At 32.0% G+C, this 26,630-nt stretch overlaps 1 protein-coding gene across 2 annotated transcripts in view; it reads left to right on the forward strand.

Moving 5' to 3' along the window:
• The window catches only part of LOC149425260 (uncharacterized), a 282,468-nt gene that overhangs the window by 16,485 nt on the left and 239,353 nt on the right, over window positions 1-26,630 (forward strand). The window lies entirely within an intron of this gene.

Below are 26,630 nucleotides of genomic sequence, written 5' to 3' on the forward strand. Positions count from 1 at the left end.
TTGATATGTATAAACGGCATAAAAAGTGAATAAACTGTTTTCTTACTAATTACCTACACAAAAGAAACGTTTATTTACGAAAATCCATAAAATTTCACCATGTCATTGTGACTTGTTCATAAAAATATTTTAAACCCTGGGTTAAACTACTCAGATTACTGCATACACTATTCAGAAATAAAATTTTGTTTCTGTTAAAAACATCTCGTTTATGCCATTAGTGACAGAAAATTGTGTGAGTGCATTTAAAGTGAGATAAAATACCGAGAGCGTAGAATAAAATATCAGTTTGGGAACCTTTACAAGGGACTGTGAACTCACATCAAAGTTGTCACCTCAATTCACTGGGTGGGAACTTAATACAATGAGTACATTGATATATTATATTTGGATGAAACATGAATCGAAAAAATGTATTCCATTTTTTTAACCTACAATTGACCTCCAACGCTCTCAACACTTTTATCGAATACGTCTACGCAAACCGCTTATACTCGTAGCTTTCTAATAGTGGAAAATTTTTTGATGAGAATACATATAAACAATACGCAATAGTGCCTCTAATAGTGTAGCTCTGTATACGAGTATCGATAAATTACCTGGTGTTCCGTGCATTACCATTTGCATTGCACTTTATTAGCGTAGTAAAAGAAATTCAGAATGACGACAAAATACATATTTTACCCCAGTCTAGAATATCCACTGTCTCGTCTCGTTGTGACCGGTACTTTGGGGAAATTAAATTGTCGGAACCAAGAAAACCTGTTCCGAGTATGAGAGAGAGGGTGCAGTTTAATGTGTAACAATAATCGAGGTAAAAAGTGAGATCATTTTCCTATATCTAGAAAAACAAAATGTAAGTGATATGTTCTGCTCCCAGGGGTTCACCAATAAATTATGCTTCTTAGAATAGGTATTACTTTGATTTCAGTGAATCAAACGAATATTGAATAGTAGTCGTTTGATACATCACATTGGTCGGCCCTCGAGGTCGAGAGGACAAGTTGACTTCTAATCTGGAGGCCGCTGGTTAAATTTCTGGCGTGCGCAAGTAAATTTTATTTCAATAATATGTGTTTTTTCCAAATTAATTAATTAAAAATAATAAATACATATTATATTTGAAGTGGAGGATGTTCTCACTATCGTCCTAGTGAAATACCAGCATTCTGAAACTTTGCTTGAAATGGCTTTGACCAGAATAGCAGATACAAATAGCCAGATACTTTTTCCACCTTCATATTCCATCCTTCTCCTCCACATATCCTTAAGCCACATATCCTTAAACCCTATGAAAACTGCTTTAAAGATAAAAATCTCCTACTTATGAACCCATTTTTGGCTATGATTTTTTGTATACTGTGACAAATTAAGTTATTTATAAAATGATTAAATATTTATGCCATCTACAAAATGAAAAAAAGGGCACTTTTTGGCCATGTTTTTTTCTTGCATAAATCAAAACAGGCGGATGGTGTTAAGCGGGAATTTAAACCTTATCGCCATCTACGTAAGGGGTGTTATAGATTGTGGCTCGATTTAAAATATTACACGACGTAGTATATCGCCTTAAAACAAAGTAACATTGTTTATATTGGATAACCACAAAGTTAAAGCTATAGGTATTTAAAACTATAAAATATAGTTGAAATATCATGTTCAATCTTGTTATTGATTTATATAATTATAGAGTGTTTGTTTTATTTAAAAAAATATAATGTCTAAGCACAAATTAATTGCTTCTTATGAAAAAAAATGATTTAAAACTGTTCTCAAATTATATAAGCATATTTTGAGGAAATAATATCATAACATTGGCAAAAACCTTGTTTTCAATAAAATTATTAAAAAATCGAGAATGTATTTAAACGCAATCGTAGTGACAGAAACGCATAAAAGTCCGAGGGACCGGTTAAACCATTGAACAGGGTGAAAAACAGAGTAGTCGTTAAAATAATAGCATTACGTACAATGAAAATAACGAAATGGAGTGTCTGTTTCGCTTTTATAGCACGGGTTTTACAATTGAAGATTCCAGAATACATTTATTCGTGGTATTAAGGAACACTTACTTGGCTGAAAGGAGATTTTGGGGGACGATTTTACGGAAATATTGTTTTTGCGCAGGGGCGGACTGTCAATCTTCTGTCCTGCTAGTGAGAGCTCAGTTGGAAACTCTTGTATTGAAGTCCGGAAGATGCCTATTGGTGGTAAGTTTCAGCACAACTTAGATGCGTTTTTTGTTTCCATGGCAATAAGAGTTTTTTTCAATATTTTGTTAAAGGTAGTGGAGTATCAAGTATTAACTAATACTTTTCCATTTCTCCCCAATAATCTTTGAAGAATCTTTTTTTACAAAGACTTTTACAAAGTTCTGTAATCGCACTTTAAAGTTTAAATTGAGGGCCTCTTCACCTCATAAAAACTGCCAGTTTACTTGAAGTCTATCGGAAACAATACGGGGGAATATTGATTACGACACTTTTTAATCATTCATTTAACCTTTTATAAATGTATTGTAACAAACAAAATAATAAAAAAAACGTCCCGATAAATTACTTTATACTTATAAATACTTGTTTGTCAAAATCTTTTGTTTGGTTTAATGCTTTGATATAGAAAAATAAATATATACATTTAATGAAAATTTCACTAACCCTTTCATCAAACAAATAAATTTGAATATTTTTCCTATGATAAATGCATTCATCAATTTAAAAAGAACTTTCCATAAGGGGTATTTTTACAGTTGGTTGGTTCGTATTTATCTGTATTCCGCTTGGCTAGTTCACTCATGCCTGGGCAAGAGTTTTTTTGGTTGATGAAAACCATTAACATCGTCCAAGGATTCCCTTTCATAACAATCGAGAAATTCAGAGGCGCAGAAAAAGCTTTTTGTCCGATTGCTTGAGTGGGATAAGTAAAAAAATATATTTTTTACCTTCCTTATCATTTTTGGCATCATGAAATAGAATTACCCGCTGGTTCAAATATTTTTGCTCTCTTTGGGCAGATTAACCACCAACTTAAATTTTAGCTGTCGGAATTCTCTCAATTTGCGATAGATAAGTATTTTAATCCAAAATTTAATAAAACGTCCCTGGAAACAAAACATTTGTACGGCAGGTTGTACAGGAAAAGCTTTCTGATTTATGTTTCGATATTATAAATAATACATTAAAACCGAATAAAGAGGTTTGTTCCGAGAAATAGGTTTTTAATCGTTTTAATTATAAGTTGACACCGTACTGGGTACCAAAGTCTTTTTAATGGAATCTTCTATCTGCCAATTAAAATATATGAGTAATAACAATAACTTAATACTCGATACAAAATACCACGAATTTCCAAATACCACGAGTGGTAAAATATTTTTAAAATGAGTAATCTTTTCTTAAAAGCAACAAAACGTCGAAATAGACAATAATAAAAAAATGTTCGTTACAGTGAGAAAATCCACTCTTATGTTTTCTAAATAGACGAACAATAATTAATGATTGAATAAGAATTATTGCAAATAAAAGTCGCTCTATCAAAAGTTCAGTCAAATCCACTACAAAGTACTACAGAAGTTGTTATGGTTATGATTTTCTTCAAAAATGTAATAATAGAAAAAAGTTAGTTCGAATTACATAATTATGTAAAGGATTATTATGTAAGTGTTCCTCGATTGAAAAATTTATCGGCTTTAGTCAGCAATAAAATTCAACCAAATAATTGTTTTCTCTTTTTAAATAAATGTTATTTTAAGTTGATACGTATTTTCACGTTGCCGGTTTACGGTACGTGTATTCAACGTTAATATATTTAGCAGAAGGCTCCATACGGGTACAAAAGTACAAACATGCTCCAAATTGTAAAGGCAGGTAGGTAATTTTCAGTTTTCACATCAAAGGAAAGTAAAAGGACCAAGGAATAATTATTTATACAAAAGATAACATGACGCTGTGAATTTGAATATCAACGATAAAGAGAAACTCGACGGTCGACAGCGCCGATAACATTTGAGGGGGCTTTTGACTACGCTATGTTAACCTAGGGCTTTAGTTCTATTCTCAATATGGGCGTGAAGATAGGTGACTTAATTAAAACATATGTGTTCTACGATATGTTTACTTCCGTTAAAAATTTCGTGGTCGCTGCGGACGGCAAAACGCCACTAGTACACTGAATGAGAAGATTTTGGGAAATTTAGATTTTTGATTGATTTTATGTAAAGAAAATTATTGACTTAATTTTCTTTTCTTCTTCAAGTTTTGTAAGGTTTGCATACTGCGAGTATGATCTCGTTGGTCCAGAAGTCACGGGTTCATAACCAAGCGCTGAAAAATAAAATCAATTTTATAAATCTGGGGCTCCGACTTTTAGCAGTAATCCCGATTATTTATATAAAAATGTTAAATTACGTTACTAGTTATTCGTAACCCGGGAATGTTTGTCTTTCTTTTAATGATGTATCAATTCAGAAATTATGCATTTTTGAATGAAGATGCCACTGCCACATTGGCTTTAGGCAATTTGAACTCTTGTGCGACATAACATGAACACAGGTTTTTATGGAAGTTACTTGTATTAAATGGAACGCTGAAACTTTAAGTACTCCATTTTATTTAGAGAAATTCACAAACCGATTTCACCATAACAGTAACATCTTCAGAGCAGATAAAACTTATGTTTATCTTTTGACGAGATTCTACCACAAATTTTTACCATACAAAAAAAATCTTCATATTGGAGTAAGGTTTACTCCCAAAAAATGATTGTGGGTACTAAACCAAAAATATATTTGACAGGTCGGAATACTTCCACATTTTCCCAAATCTTCAATAAACACGGGCAGATAAATACATCGATTCAGCGAGGCAGTGCACAACAGCGTTCCCTCTTCTTCCCACTTAACCTACTTCTCTGTCAAACTCCATCCCCTCAAACTCCTCATTATACTTCGGGTCCACCTCATTTTCCTGGTTCATTAACTCTCCGGCCCAACCTTTGTCAGGACCGGGCACAATGCGACTCCAAATTACGGGGTCTGGAGCGTTTTATTTATATTGCGATCATTTGTTTTATTTCTTTGAGCATTTTTTGTCCCTCGCGTTCTAACTGTCATTCTCATAATATTTCGACAATTCTCTTTGCGTCTGCCTTCCACCAAGTTCTGGACCTTTATCATTTCTTATATCAAAGCAGTGATTATATTGTGATAAAGTTCTATTCTCCGGGAATAGTTTGTGGCAGGAAGTGACATTTCGGACGCTAATGGGTAGGTTTTTTATTATATGAAGGAAACAGGGTGATGACTGACTTCAGTCAATTGATCTATGACACAACCATTGATTTGAACATTGTGAACACTATGCAAAATATTAGGAAAAGACAGAATGGGCAGATGGATAGAAGAATATACACAGGATTACCGAATTTAGTAACAAAACATGCTTAGCTAAACCCAATTTAAGGAACGTTTCTATGTAGTTGGAAAATTGTTCTTTAACCATTTCGATACTGAGACAGTGGAGAATTTATTTTAAATTTATATAGTTATGAGCTTCTATTACAAATAACCCTTACAATTTGTTCCTAGCTCAAACCTGGATTTAAACGTGCGTTCCTAAGAATCTCACCGATTTTCTGCTGAGGTCAACGAAATATAATATATCCTCTTTTTAATTTTTTTTATTTGACCCCTTGGGTATTTTTGTGCCTTTTAAGGTATATTGAAAGCAGTAGAGAATTTTTATTTTCTTAATGGCACAGACTGAAACAGACTCATAAAAGTCGTTCTATCCCCTTTTGTATTACTGTAAGAAAAATGATTTAAGCAGAGTTCGAAAGTGGCAACACCACGTTTTGTATTTTCATTTCAAATTTTACCACAGATACTTCCAAATAATCGTAATGAATTCCAACAATTCATCGACCGCCATTGCTTACTTCTTGGCAAAATATTCGTAAAATATTTATGAATATTTTATCAATTATTTTTATGTAAAAATTACATAAAAAAGAAACGATAACCTTTAAATAATACAGTGGAGTTATTAAATACGTATTTTAGTTTCGTGTAAATTGGTATTTTTTCAATTTACCAAAAAAAAAAACAATCGGTGAGCGAGAAAATAATTACTATACTTAATTTTTTAAATCAAAATTTCAATGTTTTATTTGATTATACCGTTTGTAACATTTAGTCTTTCATCTGCTTTATTTCATATTGGTATATTTCCAACAACAGCGAAAATAAATATGGACAGGGAATATTTCTTATTACATCAAGAATCTCAGAGATCATTTAAAGTAAATTGATGATAAAATCTCAGAAAATCAAAGGTCTTAATATCACAGAATATTTTCTGAATACGACTCTGAACCGCAGAAATTGTCACTTTAAAATTTATAAAATAATATTAAAACGGAATACCAAAAAATATTCCAATCCTTTAAGTTTCGATAAAATTCTCGGTAAAAATACAGCTTCTCACTACTTACGAGGAGGAAGCAGAGGAAAATTCTTATCATGGCAAATTCCCGGCACGGGCATTGAAAAATAAACTAAAAACAAAAATGTGATCCTTCTACTCGTTGCTAAATTAATTGGTGCAGTGGGACGAGGATATCGATAGCATTATATCGCCGTCTAATTTTCCCGATCTTTTGCAATTACTGAATATCCGCTGAGAGCTGCGAACTATAAAATAATATGCAAAATTATTTTACTGACTAGACGGGCTCCACGGCACGTAAAACGAATTCCTTTCCAATTCCACGCCATTGGAATAAGAACCGCAAGAACAGGATATGTATTAATAAATTTTACACCCTGTTCAAATAACCTTTTCAAATCAGTTGCGTCATAATTGCTCTTCTGAGGGAACCTCACCACTTTGCCAATGGCGGCGTTATAAGGAAACATATTTTAAATTATATAAAGTGTAAATTAAAAAAAGTTCGATTTTGGGCATTACTAATAAACGTGTTTCAAACCGTACACAACCGATAACGAATCCTTAATGTAGAGGGATGGTTGTTTTTCAGCTGCACAAAATCTAAAACAATAAAAAATAGGTAAAAATATAACCATGTATTTTTGAATCAACGATTTAATTTTTTCGTAAAAACGCCATTGTTCAAAACTACAAAGGTAAAATATTATCTACTATAGCTGTACTATAGTAGATAATAATGTAAAATACTTTTTAGCACTAAATAATATTAAAATTAAAAAACGTGTTTGTTTTCCTTTTTTAGATAACAATATGGTTTCGTCCTTTACCGCACACATCAAGACTATATTTTTTTATTGAACGAAGCTACATTTATTTAACCACTCTAGATCAAAAAAATCGTGATTTGACCTAATTAAGGTGTTTCCTATTTTTTTTATTTGATGAAAATGTACATTTAAGGAGTTTATAACTACATTAAAATTAGTTTTACTATATTTCCAAAAATGAAGAAGTTATAAACTTTCAAAGTGTACATTGGTAAGTCACACGCAGTTAATATTCATAATTAGAATGACAGTGCTGCGGTATCGTTGCGCAATGCGCATGTCCCGTGACGTCACATGTTTTTCGATCTGCCTCAAATAGCAACGTTTTAACGCCTTATATTATCTTCTTTGTTATTCAGTATTCCAAAAATTCAAAAAATTTCACTCTCAGCATGCTCTAATTAGTATGAAAATTTTGCTGTAGGAGGCAACCTCATTTAGAGGACATCTAGTGAATTGTTTATCAATGTTCTCAGTGAGGAACTTGAACAATTCATTAGTAGAATTCGTTAAGATATTCTTATGTTTATCCATAATTATGCTAACTTGGGTTATTAGCGTAATTTAAATGAGTTTGTGAAACTACATATATTTTTTAAATTATACGTTCATACAACTAATTCAGTAACTATCTTTTGCGCATGTCATAAAATAAAAATAGCCTCCACGGCCTATTCTGTCACTTAACAATAATATTACGTGTTTCATAATTACCACTTGGACTGGAGGTTATCCACGGCTTACTCGCCCCAGTATAAGTAACATATGGTTACTCCTTCAAGGCTGTCGCAAAGACTCTTAGGATTATATAACGAATCTAGATCCCCAATGTCTTTGCATAGTGGTTAGGCTGCAAGATCCCCACAATATACACAAGAAACATGGTTAATATTGTCAAGATATGTACATTCATAGATATAGTAAAATAAGCCTTAAATAATAAAAATGGACGAAACTGCTCTTGAAGATAAAGCCATCTATAGAAACAACAAAATAAATATAAATTAAAAACGAAAACACATTCCATACAGCCATGTTTTAATTGTAATCATCTGAAAATAGAACTAAATCTATATAAATAAAAATGTAAATGTTCGTTGGTCCAAAATCTAAAATCTCCAAACAAACAATGGTTGAAACGGATCGAGAATAAGCAGTTCAAGCATCCTCACCTAAGAAGAAAATGAATTAAATATTAATTATTAAAAAATAGTTTGTCAATTTTTTATCAATATGAAACTTGCAGAAAGAACACAACAAATCCGTGCAACTAGAATTGGCTATACATTGAACTTTGTGGCGGTACATACTAAAACTTATTTTGGTCAAATAAACTATTTATGTCAGGCACCACTTATGGTTAATATTCTTCCAAATCATGTTAAGTCTACCAATTCCTTAGTTAAATTTAAGAAGTTAGTTAAGATGTTTGTATTGACAGATGATTGTCTGAATATTTTTTCATTCTTTTACTTTCTTTAATAATAACATTTTATATGAGTCCCATTTGCTAAAAACTGGATGTCACTCTAGCTGTCTTTATTATATACTTTGTTTCTTCTTGGGAATAATGCCTAGTGATTAGTTATGGTACAAATATTTTTATAATATACTATCAAATTACCCATCAGGTAACACATCTAATACTTATTGATTTCTTTCTTTTTGAAATATTTTGTGTTTGTATGTAGTATTATTTTATGCTTGTGATTACTCTATGTTTGCTTCATTCAAATGTAAATTGTTAACCTCGATAAAGGCTTAGTCCTAGTGAGGTTGATTTATAAATAAATAGATAGATGCAATAAATAAATAAATAATGTAATTGGTAAGCGGTTGTCATACATCTACATATATCACCAAAACTTACAATAAAGTGACAATCTTTATCCATTGATTTTCTTCAATGTTTATTTTTTTTTATTTTTTTTTTTTTTACAGTATTACCGCACAAGAGTCCCAACTGCTCCTGTCTGGAGCCAGTGAGACTATGGCATCCCCAATTGGGGTATGTTGTGAGGCTGAGGGTATTGGAGAGGGGAGGGAGATGGGGAAGAGGAAGGTGGGGAAGTACCTGGCTATTCAGATCTGGTCACCAAACACGGCTAAAGCCATTTCAAGCAACGTTTCAATTCTGAATGGTGGTCTTACACCAGGGCGATACTGAGAGTATCTTCCACTCTGGAACGTGCCGCAAATATACTATATATTATTTTTAATTAATTAATTGTGAAATAACACAAATTAATCAAATAAAATTTATTTGCGCACGCCGGGTTCGAACCCGCGACCTTCGGATCTGTAGTCAAAAGCGTATACCACTAGACCACGCCGGCCGTCAAAAATGATGACGCAATTTTTCGTCGCGGCTGCCAGGCTGTCAGAGGCGAGAGAAGGTCGGTGGATTGCAGGCCACTAAAGGAAACGAGTAATTTATCGATGTGTGTTATTAGAAAACTTTGGCGAGATAAGCATTCCGCCGGCCGAACCATTTGTCTTTTCCCTACACCCAGTTTAAGTTCTGAGCTCCTGGTAGTAATGGAACTATTGGCCGTATTTTTCTCAAAAATTTCAATTAATCTTTTAAAACTTGAGATTTTTAGCAATGTATCAATCGCAATATTAGATAACCTAAATTCAATCATATAACATATTTACTTATACGCTTCTCCGCAAATTCTAATTTGAATTAAAAATGATAGTTATATAATTTTTCTAAATTATGTAGGTAAATAAGTAGGTACTTTAACATGTTTTTTAGAATACTATTTACCGTTTTTTTTTTTCAATTTGATAAACATCTCATGACTACGAACTATATTTTTTGGCTGGAATGCAATCGCAGTATAGTAGAATATCTGTAATATGGCTGGGGATTCTTCAGATACTTTCTTCCAATAGGAAAGAAATTTAAGATCATCCATTTTTTGTCAGCGATTCGCGAAATGTAATATTTTCACACATAAAATAAATTCTAAGATGATTCAGGCTCAGCAGACAACAGCACAATAGGGAGATTTACGGCCAAATGCGATCGAATAAAGGCGTCCGACGTTTTGTTTTTCGCATTTCGGCTAAATTCAAAATGGCTGCTGCTCTTCTCCAGCTTCGAGGCCTTCCTCCCAGCCAACTTTGCGCCAGACTTCCCGAAGAATTAATTACATGTCACCACTTGCCCCGGATGTGGGAGCTTTCAATTTATACAGCTCGATGGTAATCCCCGCTCTGAGGTGCCAATTTGGGCTCAACTTATTTAAACACACATTCTGAACATTTTATTGTGTATTTGAAACGCTTTACTTGTGAAGTATTAATTCGCGTTTGGTACATAAAAAACATGGATCGTCTTTTGTTACAAATCGAATCATAGAGCACCCTTTGTTGCAAATCGAGAGACGGAGGTCGCGGGTTCGAATCCCGGCGTGAGCAGGTAATTTTAAATAATTTTTATTTTTACAGAAAGACAAACATTCACGGGTTACGGAAAACCTGACAAAAATTTTTAAATGTCCTAATACCACTACAATAAGCGGAGAATGTGGCTTATGTTGTGATGGAGGTCTTAGCCATCTGAGGAATTGAACACACTACGCCTGGATGGAACCCAAACGCGATGCCAACTCAGCCACTAACCCGTCACAATTTATTAATTTAAATTAATATTTAATGTACTTGCGGCACGTTTTAGAGTTGTAGATACTCTCAGTTCATCCTGATGTAAGACCACCATTCAGAATTGAAACGTTGCTTGAAATGGCTTCTGCCGTGTTTGGTGACCAGATCTGAATAGCCAGGAACTCCCCTTCCTCCTTCTTCACAACCTACACCAATTGGGGATGCCATAGTCTCACTGGCCCAGACGGTTGGAAGCAGTTGGGACTCTTGTGCGGAATTCACATTTAAAAAATATTTGAATTTAAACATGTCTAATCACAATGTAGGAGTCAGCAGAGGAGAATTTCTGGTCTTCAAATCCATGAATCAGGCTCCACCATCTAGTTACTTGCCATTTATTCACACATACCTACGCCTCAGAACATAAGATATTATTGAATTTTGTTTTTGTTTGCTAAAAATTATCTCCGAGCGATGATTTTGAAGCCGAGAAATTCTGTATTTTTCATTACATACTAAAGATAAATGAATCTCGTTTTTGACAATGGTAGAGTTGACACCGTTATTTATCAAGGGTCTTGTAAAGAAAAGCGTGTTTCTTCCGGGTAGATCATTAATCAACCAAGGTTTTGAATGTATATTGTTAACAAATAATAATATAGTGTTTTCATTTCTGTAACCTTTTCACCCGCAAATAATAAGAATTGAGTGGTTGAAGTGAAAACAAAATGAGAAATCGATTTTTTTTATTTATTTTGTAAATAAAGATAAATGAGTTTATACTTAACAAAGCAAACAAACAAAAATAAATCAAAAAATCTTAAGTAACAAGTATTTACGTATGCAAATCAATTATTTTATAAGTATCATTCCCATACAATTTTCATGTATCCATCACCCGCTTCAATAATTTAGAGTACCTAATTAACTTTTTGAATTTGATTTGATTTCCTTGTTGCTCTATTTTCATTTTTAAGAAGTGATTACTGTAAAGATTTTATACGTGGGGTTAATTGAAATTAAACCGTCAAAAAAATAATGAAGTAGAAAAACAAGTTCCATATCGTCGTTGAAAAGAGACATACACAAAAATTCTAAAGAAACTCAGTCAGAGTTTTCATATATTTTTATGAAAACGCTTCAAATCAGTAATGTTTTTTGGGGGGCCGTCATTGTAAAAATATTTTTGAAAGGGTGATCCGTATTACAAATCAATCAGTAGCACATTTCAAATATGTTAGTACCTATGTAATGTATTTATTTTTAATTTTGTTTAATTCGTCGAAGTTTTTGTTTAGTTTTTATCTAATTGTTATGACGATTTCAGCGTTTAAAGCCATTATTTAACTGATAATTTGCATTTTTAAAAACACAAACAAAATGTCAGTAAATCTGATTTATTTTAAAAACATCTTATACCTAAAGTTTTCGGGAAATTTTGTTTAATCACCAGCAATACTTAACACTTTCGTGGACATTACTTATGCTTGCAGACGATAGTACACGTATACGACCAATAAGACGTATAAAACCAATAAGACGTATACGACCAATAAGAAATAATGTTAATACGACGTTTGTACGTTTTCAATTTGTTATTTACCTAATTCAATACGGCTATGCTCCGTCACACACAAACTTTTCATCGTGAACACAGATAAGCATTTTCGACGGACCACTCTCCAGTCTATATTGTCATTACACAAAATACTAACACCCAGGGTATCTAGCACGGTTGATCGATACAGGTTTTATCGATAAGGTGGGTAACTTGTCATCGTTCTCAAGCAAGACTGCAGATGGTCAATTTACAAACAATGGTTCATAACGATTAAGTGTTCTTCATTTATTAGACGTCAACAGTTATTGGTACGGTAGCGATTTATCTGATAGTATTATTGTCCCAGCGTCTGGACGGTATAGGCCCTCTGATTGGTCAAATTTAAATTGTCTGTTTCGGGTAACTTGAATATTAGGACACGATTCCATACTAAAATAGGATCGCCTCATAATAATACGAGATTTCTTCATAAGCATCGTTTCTGCTCATATAATTTTTGGATAATATCGAGGAAAATATGTTTTAGAAAGTTCATAATCCATTGGATTAATTACATTACAATGAAAATTCTCCACAGTTACGTGATTATGTTTGACGTTTATAAAAATTCACGCGTTTCTTCAAGATGGCCGACAGAGCGCACCTCTGGCGGTTTAAAAACGAACCAAATGCCTGGCGCGAATATTTAAATATGCAGCTAACAATACTTGACTACTTACCATTAACAAGCGTTTTATAAGAAGATTTCTTCTGGAAGCTTATCACTTTGTAATGGCATTTATCATTATTTTTTATATTTTTTTTTCTTATTAATTATATCTGATTTTATATTGGCATGTTTTCTAATTTAAAAATTATTTATTTGCGATGCTTTATATCCTGAGTGAAGTATTTTAAGACCTGAATTTTTATCGAAAGTGTGATCATTATTTAAAAGATTATTTGCAAACTCAGATTCACTATTTCCATTCATAGCCCTGCGATATTCTTTAGTTCTGACTTCAAAGTTTCTATTGGTTCTACCTTTGTAAAAGAAATAACAATCATCTCAATTGAGTTTTTAAACTCCTGTTTTTTTTGTTTGAATTTTGCTATCATTATTATTAAGAATATATTTTTTCATTGTTATTAGTGTAAAACGCCAGTTGAATGGTACCAGGATTGTTTATATATATAATTTTAGAAGTATCGTTATCCACAAACAGAATTCTACGCCATTGTTTATTTCTATCTTTAGAAAGACCGTTTGAAGAGAATGTGTTAAATTTTTTTATTTAGTATTTCAACTATCAATTTATTAGAATAACCGTTATTAAACGTTGTTTTTTTCAGGTCTTAAAATACTTCACTATAAATAATTTTGAAATTTTAGAAATGAGGAAACATATTAATATAAAAGCAGATATAATTAACAAGAATTTTTTTATAAACTCTCTTTTAAATATTTTCCTACTCAACTGGTCTTTCCCGTCTAACGATATTGTAATTCCTAATTATTATAAACCCAGCCTACTCTTACCCCTCCCCCCTCCTTCCACTTCTTCTTTCCCAATTGCAATCTATATTGAATTTTTGACTTCGGTGTATACACAATAAAATGTAAACATTATATTTATTTATTTATTGGACAATTTGCATAGCGCCGCTTTTGTGAGATATCACCTCAGGGGCGCTATATTGTAATAATCTACCTTTATATATAGATTTTTACTCTCCTGATGAAGGTGTATATATAATCTAGCTTTAAACTTTATTAGATACAGTAACAGTTGTAGGTAAAGAATTACCACCAGTTGGAGTAAAATTAACACCTTTTAATTAAACCGACTGCTAATGTCATCGCACAATTACCCTCCTTTTATTCATAAACACGGGTACAATTAATAAATATGTAATAATCTATTATTTAAGTCAACTTTGTTAAAACTATCTTTAATTGTGACAAACTAAACGATATTGATTCAACTTATAGACATTGACGGTTGTAACACATATTTAAGCACTGCAAGTCTCCTATGAGCTAATTATATTAGGTACGATAACAGTTAATATCAGTTGTAGACATGTAGTCAATAATAGTGTTTCATTTGAAATAATCCATCACAAATACGTAAAATTTCATTTATTCAAACAACTGTCATTCTTATTATGCGTAAATTTAGAATGTTATTATTAATTAACTCCTTCCTGTTCCGTGTTTTAACAATATATATACTCACCCTCTCTCTGTGAATGTTCTAATATCTATCTATTAAATATAACTGTTGTTAATATCACTTAAAATGGGCGAAGCCCAAGCAAGAGCCGCCCGCAGGGCCTAGCAGAAAAAAACCCGCGGAGCGGGTTTTTAACTGCTAGTTATAGATAATTGTTTTATCGATCGTCCGTGTTAAGATGCCAGAAGTAGGTAACTATCGCTAAGGATCGTACACAGACATTTTCATTGGTAGGCTCAATACTGAGGCAGACTTAAGCATTGACTGTATTGTTAGTATGGAATTAAATATATCTCCACTACGCTGATTTCTTTATTCGAAATATTTTAGAACAATTTATTTTCCTTACAGTCTGTATTATTCGTATCCCTTTCTCGTCTATTTATTGGTACGTATATATGTTCGAAGTGCATACACGTATACACTATCATATGGCTATACTGGAAAGGTTTTCTAGGTTACACTACAGCAATACACGCATTATGGGCCTTTTTTTGTGAAATTACAAGTCAAAAAGGGCTGAGATCAGCGAGCAAAATAATTAAAGCTATCATTCGCAGACGTTTTACTAATGAGGTCTCAGATTTTCTGTTCTTGAAAATAATTCTTTCTGCCATCTTCTGCACTCTTATTGTCTTCAAAATGATTTTTGGATTTTGCTAATAAATGTATAAAATAAGTTGCTCCACTCAACCTGGTGATTTTAAAAGGTAAGAAACCATTTTTTATTACGGTCTGAGGTAGGCAAAAATGCTTAAACGAATATTAAATCTCCAACGAAAGACGTTTATGAAGTAAATAGTATGCTTAAGATTCTTATCTCTTTGGCGATTTTCTCTTTTCGTAAAATTTTTATGAATTGAGTTTATATTTTTAATGGAAAATGGAAAATCTCTGTGCTTACTTAAAAATAATGTATTCTTTAATATTTACAACTGAATTAAATTTTTGCCTTGCAAAGATGTGAAGGGAAAAACAACATCAAAACGGAAAGTAAGTAACTTATTCCTTTAGTTAAAATTTAAAGATAATTAAAGGTACACGAGTAGTATACAAAAAATAATAAACACGAAAAATAATGAGATGTGATTTAAGGATTAAAAAAAGAAGATTTATGACTTTGTCATTAACCCTAGATAACTAAATTGTTTTTATTGTTTCATTTTAACTACACTTTCGTCGAGTGGACTGCGCAATAAAACACTAGAAATAAATCAAAAAATATTTAATTAAGATAGAAACTTGTTACATGGCACAAAAGTAAGGTTTATAATGAACAAATTAAGTACAAATTAATATCAAAATATCAGTCTACACAGTGACCACACATGTCAACATTATGTGGACCACAAATAGCCCCTATATATCTGGTGCAACGGTGTTTGGTCATTCTCCGGGCCTTGGATGAACACAGATAGCAAATTTTACGCACGTTTGTCTCAAATGGAACCGGAGCTTCTATTGTAGAAGATTCGCCAACATTAACAATAAATATAAGAATATATGAATGTACGTCCCTTAAAAATTGTTGTTATAATTAAACTTTTGTCCAGAGGACGACGAGATGGTCATAGGGCACATCCTAGTATGCGTGTGGCCGCAATCGCGTCACGTGCTGCACTGTTTACTCAAATTAGGAAGGTAATGAAAGAGTCAAGGTCGGGGAGCGGGGGGAAGTAGGTGATTTCGAATTTCGCCGAGTAGCGCGTCGTCGCCTCGACAAGCGATTAGTTATCTACGGTTAACATTTTTTGTTTTGCTAGTAGTGTATAACTGGCTGTGGCCGGGTTTAACACTCCTATTTCTGATTTAACAATTTAAAATGACAGCGAAATTTATGGTGCCTTGTGTTTTTTGGGGAATTTGAAATTTTAAAGCTCCGTAGCTCATAATTGAAATGATTTTTCGGATTGATGATAGTTGCGCTGCCTTAGAAATTATAGACAAAAAAGTACTGGCAACTCGAAGGTTAGGTTAAGCAGAAAACGAAACTGATTAGATTGACTAAAACAATATTTAATATATTTTTTTAAAAGTCTATAATATTAGTACATTCTACCAGTTTCGTATATTTATCCTAACGAGCGAGAGACGTTTTATCAGAAATTAATATTGCACTCAACGGATGGAATTTTAAAAAAATCCGGCTTCATCGAGAGCTTGAAGTTCTCCAACTGACCTCGCTGAAATTCTAAAGTTTGATGCAATTTTGAAAAAATTCTATGAGGACGGAAATTCAGTTGAAGAGTAGTCGACAACATCATGGATGAGTACCTATCCTTAAGGCTTATTTATTTTTTGTGGAATTAAACCAATGACCTCCAGATCGTCACAATTTATACTGAATAAGACGTTTTTGCAAACTTACAACAAATTTGGTTAACGCATGCATCCGCACATGCTTGTAATAAAGGCTGCAAAAAATGGTGATATAGTTTAGAAAATTGCTGTCCCATTTTTTAAATCGACACTGAAATTTACGATTTTAGCTCGTTGATGTTGTTTTTACGAAACTGTAAACCAATGTTTAACTATTTTTATTAATTTCCTCGATCGCGAGCCTTATAATAATAATTTGGTTATAATATTATAATATATTGATGATATATTTACTCAAGGTTTTATGAATTCCAGCAAACTTATAAAGGCTTCTAATACCCTTTGTATATTGTTTCTTAGTTTTAATAAAAAATGAATATTTGAATATGAGTGTAAAGTAACAGAAGTACTTGTATTATTCCTAAGCTTCTTTAATTTCCAGCAGAAACAATTTATTTTTTGTGAATTTTTTTGCATAATTCCTACGATAAACTTAAATTGAAATATTTTGTTATGCCGAGGAAATAATTAAATTTAACGTAATTATAATATCTCTTCGCTAACGATTTTCACCGTACTTATTTATTCAAGCGAACATTTCTTTCATATATTTTTACAAAACAACCCACGCGTATTCCTTTCATGAATATTTTACAATTCCTTTGCTTCACCAAACATGTCAATTTCAATTTATTTGTCATCTGGTTTGAATATTTAATATACTGGAGTCGTCCTTTCCAAAAAAGATTTATCTAATTTTCGAAATATTCCCAAAAATTCTTTCCTTGCATATTTGGTAGCGGTCATTATAACAAAATGAGAAATCTGTTTGGTTTTCAATAAAAAAAACTTAATCAAATAACATAGATGTTCAGCCTGGAATTTCAAGGTTATAAATACTCTTTACAATTGACAACCGCATGTCCACCAAGAGCTATGAAGCTTTGAATAAAGATATATTTTATTGTACTAAAATAAGACGACATTATACCTTCGGTGATAACTTCACTAGTCTTAACAACCTTCCTCTTCCCTATCTTGTCCCCTTTCGTACTTCGCATTTGCCTCGCTACATACTGGATGCTCTAGACTCGCTCGCTCCGGGAGTTGGGACTCTTATGCGATGTAGAGTCAGGTGGGGTAACCGTAAGTGGTATGTAATTTGTTCGAGGCGATGTTTGTGACAAATTCCTGCTCTCTACACCTGCGCTCATTCCTCAATTCCTAAGCGCTATCGTCATACTGTGGTGTTTTTTTTTATTTTGTTAACTCGGATATTTTTTTATATAACCTATATTTATCATGTAAGATATAAGATCTAATTAAAAAAAAATTATAAATAAATAAAAATGTACATTATTATCTGTAAAAGCCTTATGGGCGTTTAAATAAATAAATATACTGTACAGTGAGCTCTACATATAAAATACAAATTTCATGGATTCATTTTTCATGGATTTCTAATTTTTTTCGTGTGTTACCGATAGTTGTATTTGTATAACCGATTGAGTCAGAACGCTGTGGTATTTAACAATTTTTGATAAAATTATGCTAGTTTCAAGAATTAGTAAGGAGTTTGCTTAGATTATTTTTTTGTTTAATCGGTGAAGTATGCGGGGGTAAACGTACGCAGTTATGTACATATTTCATCTCTAAAGTCAGTAAAAGTTTACTGTACAAATGAATGCAATATTATAATGCGCTGCCAGAATCTATAAAGTCTATTATTTTTTAGTGATAAACTAATGTTTGTAAGACAAGGTTTTCATGAATATCACAAAGGATAATAAATAATTATAAGCATTAATTACTCGCCTTAAATATCCATACAAATTGAAAATACCTCCCGAGTAAAAGCGGCATTTATATTTTCAATTTGTTTTTATATTTCAGGCGAGTAATTAATGCTGATAATTATCATCTATAAAATCTGCACCAATTGAAAGATTCAAGCTGACCTATAAGAGCCATACTAATCAAAATAAAATGTAATAATGTATATATGTAAGTTATATTAAATTAGACATTTATAAACGTTAAATGTACAAATGGCTAAAATAAAATTAATAAATACCCTGATTTTTTCGAGTGTACATTATGTGAGAAAGCATTCGGATAGGTCATTTTGTACCCAAGAGCAGATTGAAAGCACACTTAAACTACGGTATGAAAATGCTTACCCCGTATGTAGGTTAAGAGAACGCAATCAATATTTATTTTGGTTTATGAACCGTGTGAGTTTTTGTTTGTGTGAGAAAATAATAATTATTAGTTTTACTTATTAATAAAGAAAAATTAAATAAAATTTCAGTAGCTTTTTAATACAAAAATCCCAATGTAAAAATTACGTATTCATGTACACAAGTGATTCTACACATTGAAAAATCGTTTTACAACTACGTTAAGCTAATTTTATGAACATTGAATTGCATTAATTATTATATGGGAAGCAACTTACAAATTGCTCCAGGCAGGCGGGAAAAATTACCCCAAAGCTTTATATCAGAAGCGGGATACTGCGTCGTGTCCAAACCTAAACGAAAACGAGGACTGAGACATCCTATAAACACCCATTAAGATGTTTAGCCAGCCCACCACGGTGGCTGCAGGTACGTGTTGCCGATAATTTGTTGGTATTCAACAACTGACTTTAATCTCGCGCTTTGAAAGGGTGTGCAGCAAGGGTGGAAAATTACCACTCTCGCTTATCTTCAACAAGACTTCTTAGTAATAGGTTTGTAGTATGAATGAGTAATTAGATATCTTTATAAAGGTGGCAAGCAATACGAAGGTCACAAACTTATAAGTGAAGAACTTTTTGGAAGCATGAAACTGACATTCGTTTGATTAGAGGCATTTTCTAGAGGTGGACAGACTGACCGATGATGAACAATCCATCGCATTTTATTACGGTTGACAATTAAATAAAATCATCTTAAGCTTTTATCTATTTATCAATGTTTACTAGGTAAGTCTATACAATAACATAATAATGCACTGTGTCAGGATATAAATAAAACACATTTTCCTTTACTCGTGTATAAAGGTGAAATGAAATTATAACTTAAAACACGTATTTAAAAAAATATATATAATCAGTTATACCTATGAAGTGAAGTGAAAGAGAGAAATAAGAAAAAAAACAAATGTTATAATATAAAATTAAAATAACGGTATAAGAAAACTAAAGTGATAATAAAATATTATGGTTTATAAATGAATGCGAATCCATGAACATTTCTGTGGGAGCACATTTTATTTCGTTTTGAGGAACTATTTTTCGTAGTTTTGTGAATCATATTTTTTAAAGTTTTGTCGATTTTTTTGCAAATAGAAAATTGCTTATAAAATAAACCAAACATTTCATTAAATTTTCATAATGATGAAGATATCTCTATCTTCCTATCTATCTTACTTTGATTTAAAACATTGATTTCCACAAATCGCTAACATTATTTGGTGGACATGTTTAAAAATAGAATCAAAACATCGCCATTCGATATTATTTGCACCTTCGTGGAAATTTGCACTTTTAAAGAAGAGAAAATTTACAACCCAAAGAATTGTCGAATCATCAATATAGTTATAATATGTTTTCGCTTTTTTATATTGAAGACCTAAGTATCACATTTTGTGCCACGGCTAAATTTCAAAAACTTCAAGAATTATATTCAATTTAAAACCTGCCCTGCAATAGATGTTAAACTTTGAATTTCGCACGGTCTGCATTTTAGTCAAGGAAACTTTCAGCCGGCACTCTTATGGCAAGCACTGGCAGACTAAAGCCTTACCTACCTCCTACCCCTAGTAAGTGCAATTTGAGAGGACAAAGTTATACAGTCCCCTGACAAGTTCTGTTCTTTATTTCTACCCTTCAAACGAAAATAACAGTAAAAAGATCCGCATGCACGGAGAAACTGGAAAGGTTGCGTCATCAAAAATTTAATTTTGAATATTTGTTTTTTTAAATTTTATTTCAGCACATGCTAGGGTATTCTAAAGTTCCATCCGTATGCAGTGTGAATGTAAATACTCTTTCAGGGGTGAATTGACATTTTTTTAAAATATGAAAACCGCCCAAGATTTCCAACTGCTTCTAACCGTCTGGAGCCAGAATGACCATGGCATCCTCAATTGTGGTATGTTGTGATACTGAAGGTAGTGGGGAAGAGGAAGATAAAAAAGTACTTGGCTATGTAGGTCACCAAATACGGCTAAAGCCATTTCCAGCAAATTTCAATTCGGAATGGTGGTCTTACACCAGGCGATACTGAGAGTATCTCTCACTCTGGAAAGTGCCACAAATATACTATATATTATTTTAAATGAGAAAAATACAAATTAAATTAACTTTATGATTTTTATTTGTGGCAGGGATTTGATCCCGCAACCTTCGGATTGCTAGTCGAGAGCCTTGCCCTTCGACCACGGAGATTAAGTATAAAGCACCGACTATTTGTTTTTAATATGTGTGTTTTTGGAAATTGTTTTAAAATGTCTCTTTAATAAACGGATGAAAAAATAAGTCTGTCGAAAATCAAAAATGAAATTACTCCGTTGGCGTATGGTAATATTCAATATTTTCTTCGATACTCCCAGATTGATGTGAAATACAGAAAGATCTTTTGAATTTTGTGTATATATTTTTATTTCACGGCGTAAGCTGAACATATCTATTTGGAGAAACCAATATAGAAGTAGGTTATCGTAAGGAAGAAGGGAGAATGATGCCAAGCCACATGGTAATACTTTTTATGTAAAATAATGTAAATAAAAAATGCCATACGCTTGTGCTTCTATTCAAGAACAAAACTATAGATCAATAGAAGTACAGGCGTAAGAAGAATTCGACGACAGGAATTTTCAAGAATAGATAACAGTAAATGCCTTGTGCATTGTCAATGATTCAGTGTCTAACCTCAAATAGATAGTGAACACGACGGCAAAGAAGATGCTTCCGGGGAATTTTTCTGTTTTAACGACTTGTTCCGGGCATGGAATATTTATATTTTCACCCTCAAAGCGCCGATTTACTGGCGTACTCCTACTTATTTAGACTTGTACTAAACTTTGAAACATCATGTTACAGAAGACAAAGACACAACATAATGTCACAAAAAGTTATTGAATATAACCTTTAGTCATACCGATAAAACTATTGATGAAACTATATTCTAAAATATGGAGGCATGGGTATTTTGTTACGAATATGATAAAAATAAAAACGTTTAAAATAGATCATGAACAAAAAAAAGATTTTATTTCTTAAAGACAATCTACATCACCAATAATAAAGTTAATATCGTTAATACCGTTACTCGAGATTTGTAGTGTTTAGTATCGCACGTTCTTTGGTCAGACAAGCTATCATCTGCCACAAACACATATCTTAGCACTTTTTGGTGACTTTTTGCGCTTTTGAGAGATGCACAAATCATTCTCGAGCCAAAACCTAATCTGATGGAGTTTATTTCCATTCGTATGTACTCAAAAAACACTTATTATTTCAATAAATGCAATTATTCACAAGACTTTCTGCTACCCGAAAATAACAGGACAACCTTATGTCGTAAATTAGGGGTGAGTAGGGTAATAGGGGCAGCGACCCACTGATGGGCGAGTATGCCGAGCATGACATTACGCTATTTATATGGCCATTTCGCTTGCCTATGACGTCATGCTCGCCGCGGACATTCTTGACCGTGAGTGCTCGCGGCCGGTATCGAGATGCACGCATTCAGAAACGAGGGGCGTTCATAATAATATTGCGGTTTCAGCCGCACGCACATATTGTTTGAATGGCAATCCCTTTCTAATGCGTTCCGTTCCATGCATGCAGGCAGGCTGTTATATATTATGTAACTATAATATGTAAAAATATGTAATCTATTCACACATCGTTAATGGTTATTCTTTCTTATGCATTTCGGATTAGTATGCACATAACCCGTCTTTGTATTTATGTAATCGATATGCATTTGTATATATTTATGAATCTTTGTGATCGATATACACAATGATATCTTTTTTTCATAAATAACCATTGCAGCATGGAGTAACCATTGCAGAGAGATAGGGAGGGTTTTCGGTAAGTCAGCGGAACTTTTCTTCTTACGTTTCTTTGGTTTGCGGCTTGTCCATAAACTTGTGGACTATTTGGAGGTTAATACGTAGATCGTAAAAAAGTTTACGATTCTAGAAGACCTAAGGCGGACTCCAAGCGAGCGACCTTTTTACAGTTCCGTCGCTTTTTTTAAAGTATGCTACTCGTAAAATCCCATTTATGAGGGGAAATGCATAGTTATTTGTGCTGCATGTTATAACTTTTACATTTTACAAGAATGTAAAAATAAACCCATTGCTGGACAAAACTTAATAAATCGATAAAAGCTACTGAGCAAACTATTACAAAACCAACATTATTGTTCGAAATAAAGGTAACCATATTTTTGATTCGAGTCTTTTCATAGATGTCAAATGGCAAGAAAATAGGTTTACCAAAGAGAAAAAACTAAAAATAATATTCAAAATAGATTGAACTTTGTCAAAAAGCCAAAAAAATTATTTCACAGAAATATGTATATAACTACCACAACACGGGCATTAGCCTAGTATGGTAGTTACAAAAATGTAACATGTAAACATTTATTAAATAATAAAAAATAAAAAATTAAAAAATGTATAAAAATATTCTACAATTGAATTTTGTTGTTTTTCTTATGCTGTCATTCACAAATTGATTGGTTTTTTTACAAAGGGATTTAAATAATGTTTAGGGCCTTTTTGCTGTATTTAAATCGTTTTAGTTATAATTAAAAATTAAAACCCATTTCGAATTGTAATAAAGAAACGACGATCATCGGTGATCGGTTTGCGTATAAATAGGGTCACAAACAACAACAAAACATTAGTTTGTTTTCAAAACGATCTCAAAACACGGGGCCCAAATCTTTTTATTTTAAATATTTATTCGAATAATTTTTTTTAATAATTTACAAAAAAATATGTTACAATGTATTAATACATAGTTAATTTGCTTGAAGAAAACCGTTGGAATTAAAAGGGTGGGTACCCCTCTGTTTGACGACAAAAAACACTTCTTGTTTTCGGCGTTGTCTCTTAAAGCCTCCATTATTATTAATCTTTTCAACGATTATTACCATCTGTATTTGTCCTCAATAAATCTTCAAATTTTAGTACCACATTTAATGCCAACATATTTTTTCTTTTACATATTCAACGATGTTATGATTATAATTTATACAAAACAGTTTATTTATAAATATGCTATGCTGTGTAATTATTATTTCGCATGATAGCTGTATCGACTTCTGAAGGTATTATCAAACTGTTACACAAACAGCAAACGAACAACAATAAAAGCCAATATAAACAAAAAAGAATAATATGAATAATTCAACTATAAACACCGTGTTACACCCCATTCACTTATGAGTATATTATATAAATATGAACTGTCTTGTAAATCCATCATATAAAAGATTGATTTAGTGTCCGTGCATGCTATGGTTGGACAATTTTGCAAAACATGCAATATCTTAGGAGATGTAGCTCTACTTTACCGTAAAAAAAAATTATTTTTATTTTTATTTTAAATACATAAACGGCTATACTGCCTTTTATAAATAAACATATAATAGAGTAGAAAGTAAGAAAAATAATATTATTACATTACAGTAGTTTTAAATTTAAAAATAACACACAATTATTTTGTGTATAACAACCAAAAATAACAAAAAAAGAACAATGAGAAATATCATCATTTCATTTCAACATAGTGATAAATTGGCTGAACTTATCACAATATGATGCAAAAATTGCACTCATTTTTACTGTTTTTACCGTTCTTATAATATCTATTGTTTAACAAATTATTTTATTAATTACTCGCCTGAAATATTCATAAAAATTAAAATATCTCTCACCGATGGGAATTGTGGTCAGGTGCTCTGAACCACTAAGCTACGTTGGCTTATTCAAACCCTCCAAATAATTCAATATGTACTAGTATTTCAGTAAAATAATTATGGCTTATTTTATTTTTTTTTATTATTTGTGCTATGCATAAAAAACATTGTCGTATTAACATTAGTTTATCATTCAAAAATAATTTTTGGTTTTTTTGTAATATTTCATAATTTAATTATCATACGATACGGTTTGATACCTGAGGGGAAAATAAAAATAAATTTTCTGTGTCATAAATTTACCCCTAAATACACTGAGCACTGAGCACACGCCTAGTACCGAACAGTATCATAGAGCACACCTCACTGCGAATAATAGCCTGTATCGTAAAGTGTGATACCCTTAAATAAAGCCAGAATCTTAACGACGTAAGTGAAGCAGCCGTGCACAAAAATAGGCGACGTGAAGCCCTCGGGTATTGGAAAGAAATTAAGTTGAATTTGTTCTATCAAATCTCTAAAATAAAGTGGGAATCTTAACATAAGTGATGAAGTCGAGTAAAAACAATATTCGGTGCATGAATCGATGTAATGAATGGATCTACGATCGACTTTGCCTTAACAGGCCTAGAAAATTATTTTTTCTGTGGGATTAATTTGAATTATTTGTGATGAAAGAATTATTAAAATCTCATATTTAGCTAGAGGGGGACTTCTCTCGGGAAGTTACTAATTCATCGTCTAGACAAATGAAATATGGTGCTTACCGCTAATTTTATAGTTGAAAAACGTTTTATAAAATTTTAAAACCGTTTTACATAAAATATTTTAATGGTAAGGTTCTGTTTTTATAAATCTTACGAATTAATAAATTATATCCGTAAGGATCTCTTTGGAAACATTTGAGATTTTAGTGTTACATTCATCAGAATTAATTAATCAACAAACCCCCGTTATTAGAGTCCTATATCGTCTTAACTGATAAACTAATCACTACATACATATACACAAAATATTATAAGAAGAAAGAATGAAGAAAAACCATGTTACATAGGTCCACTTGAATACTTTGAGAATGCTTTTAATAATATTTGAATCATAAATAAATCATTATTCCCAAGAAAAAACAAAGTACGCATTAAAACAACCAGGGTTAAACTCTGTTTTTAGCAGAAATAACTATGCAAAACCTTACTATTTAACTAAAAACATGAATGAAAAAATTATATTATTGTAATCTTCTGTCTACACCAACATCTTAAAAATCTTTTTAATTATATCCAATGAAGTAAAGTCGAAAAATATTAATATAAATGGAGCCTGACACCAATAGTTTATTATATGTACAGCCATAAATTGTATAAAATAATTAAAAATAAGAAATAATTAAACTGTGAGCGTCGAGCAAACCCCCGTTATTAGAGTCTTATATTGCCTTAACTGATTAACTAATCACTACATAGAAATACACAAAATATTATAAGGAGAAAGAATGAAGAAAAACCATGTTACATGAGTCCACTTGAATACTTTGAGAATGCTTTTAATAATATTTGAATCATATAATAAAATGTGGAGCCAATTCTAGTAGTACGGATTTGTTGTGTTCTTTCTGCTAAATATAAAAAAAAAAGATAACAAAATCTGCAACACATTTCACGCGGCTATTTTGAAATGGCTTTTGTACATAACTTTGAAAAAATATATGAGTGACATTT

The sequence above is a fragment of the Hesperophylax consimilis genome, chromosome 3 (genome assembly GCF_061612785.1).
Source record: "Hesperophylax consimilis isolate HC1 chromosome 3, BYU_Hcon_1.0, whole genome shotgun sequence".
Taxonomy (NCBI): Eukaryota; Metazoa; Arthropoda; class Insecta; order Trichoptera; family Limnephilidae; genus Hesperophylax; species Hesperophylax consimilis.